The sequence below is a fragment of the Colobus angolensis genome, unplaced genomic scaffold, assembly GCF_000951035.1.
Source record: "Colobus angolensis palliatus isolate OR3802 unplaced genomic scaffold, Cang.pa_1.0 Scaffold93, whole genome shotgun sequence".
Classification (NCBI taxonomy): domain Eukaryota; kingdom Metazoa; phylum Chordata; class Mammalia; order Primates; family Cercopithecidae; genus Colobus; species Colobus angolensis.
The window spans coordinates 2,096,809-2,099,083 of NW_012123265.1; the positions used below are offsets into that span (position 1 = coordinate 2,096,809).

Genomic DNA, 2,275 nt, shown 5'->3' on the forward strand with positions numbered 1-2,275 from the left:
CTCGGGAGTCGGCCCCGGGGACGCCGCGAAGGACCGCCTGAGAAAGAGACTACGCCCCCCACAATGCCCTGCGCCAGGAGCCGCTCACTTCCGGGGCGGGTGTGTGCGGATTCCGGCCGCCTTCCAAGGCACTGCGCCAGCCTCCGAAGACCAGATTCTTTCTCCAGCCCGGCTTGTCCCCGGCGGGCGAGAGAGGCTTATTAGGTTGGAAGGCTGTCGCCTGGACTGCTCCTTACGAGGACCCGAATCCTGATAGGGGCGTGGAGCGGGGCGGTGCGCGCCTCACCGGTGCGCAAGCGCGGTGGGTATATGCCCATGGAGACTACAAATCCCGTGATGCCTCGCGCTGAACTGGGCGCCTGCGACCAGAAGCGCCGCCTAAGGGAAAGATCGAGTTACTGCGGACCAGGATTTGGGCGAGATTGTGCTGTTTGCCAGAACCAGTTCCCCAGCCCTGAGCGCCTTTGAGTCGACGGCATTGCTGCAGCAGAGGGAGACGAAACCTGGGCCTCGGCGCCCCGAACGGTCTCAGGAGCCCCTTTGTCTGCGCTGGGGACTCTCTCCTGATTCAGCTGCTGCCTGCGTTGACTCGCTGACCTAAACAAAGTCTCTAGTAGACGCCTACTATGTGGCTGACCCAGTGCACAGAGTTTCCGGGAGTCAGACCGACTGGGCTCCTCTCTTGGAGCCTGACTGTCTCGACGGATGAGCGTCTGTCTTTTGGATAATAGGTCTGAATGCACGCGAATGGATGTCTACTCACAGAAAGTAATCGCTCTAAAGGAATGAACAGGAGAGCAGAGAAATGGGAGGGGGGGAGGGGGGTGGCCAGGAATAAAGAACGAAAGCTTGGGTAGGGAGAAGTACCCAGTTCTTGTCCCGGGAACCAGTCTGTAAGGCCACATGGCAGAAAAGAGCTAGGCTCCGCCCTTAAAGAACCTGGAAGGGGGTGGCCGGGGTCGACCAAGCGTAGGAAAATACCAAACTGGGACGTGTTAAGGATTTGGGGTTTTATTCTGCAGGCCACACTGAGAACTATTAAAGGATTTAATGCGAAAGGATTTGCATTGTAACAATACACGTCCCCCCTACCTCAACTTATTTGAGGCAAATTTTTTTGTGTGTGTAAAGGAGTCTCACTCTGTCGCCAGGTTGGAGTGCAGTGGTGAGATACCGGCTCACAGCAACGTCCGCTTCCTGGGTTCAAGCAATTCTCCTGCCTCAGCCTCCCGAGTAGCTGGGACGACAGGCGCACGCCGCCATGCCCGGCTATTTTTTTTTTTTTTTTTCAGTAGAGAAGGGGTTTCACCATGTTTCCCAGGCTGGTCCCGAACTCCTGAGCTCAGGCAATCCGCCAGCCTCGGCCTCCCAAAGTGCTAGGATTACAGGCGTGAGCTAGGATCACAGCGCCTGGCCGGGGAAAATGTTTTAAAGAACACAAAATGTTGTGGAAAGCCAGGGAGGGGCCAGGGAGTCCTTCAGGGGAATTACCTGCAAACTAGCCCTCCTCTGCCGAGTTCTTCCTTCTCCCAATTTTTTAAAAACTTTTATTTTTGGTTCGGGGGTACGTGTGAAGATTTATTGCATAGGTGAAGTCGTGTCACTACGATTTGTTGTACAGATTATTTCATCACCCAGGTATTAAGCCCAGTACCCAATAGTTATCTTTTCTGCTCCTCTCTCTCCTCCTACCCCCCTCCCTCAAGTAGACCCCAGTGTCTGTTGTTCCCTTGTGTTCATGAGTTCTCATCATTTAATTCACACTTGTGAGAATATGTGGTATTTGGTTTTCTGTTCCTGCATTAGTTTGATAAGGATAAGGCCCCCAGCTCCATCCATATTCCCACAAAAGACATGATCTTGGTCTCCTCCCAATTTTTCTTGTCTTTCTTTTCCCTTTCACCTCTCACTCATCATTTTTTCTCTCCTGGTAGCAGGTGACAGACATAAAATGAAAACCTAGTATACATTATTTCTAATTATAGTATTTGACATAAAAACAAAATAGGGCCGGACGCGGTGGCTCACACCTGTAATCCCAGCATTTTAGGAGGCCGTGGGGGGCGGATCACGAGGTCAGGAATTCGAGACCAGCCTAGCTGGTATAGTGAAACCCCATCTCTACTAAAAATACAAAAAAATTAGCCGGGCGTTGTCTTGGGCACCTGTAATCCCAGCTACTCGAGAGGCTGAGGCAGGAGAATCTCTTGAACCTAGGAGGTTGAGGTTGCAGTGAGCCGAGATCACGCCACTGCACTCCAGCCCAGGTGACAGT

The 2,275-nt window shown here is 52.8% G+C and overlaps 1 protein-coding gene across 1 annotated transcript in view; it reads left to right on the plus strand.

The window, feature by feature from the left end:
* Positions 1-2,275, plus strand: part of CENPT (centromere protein T) — a 21,103-nt gene that overhangs the window by 5,267 nt on the left and 13,561 nt on the right. The window lies entirely within an intron of this gene.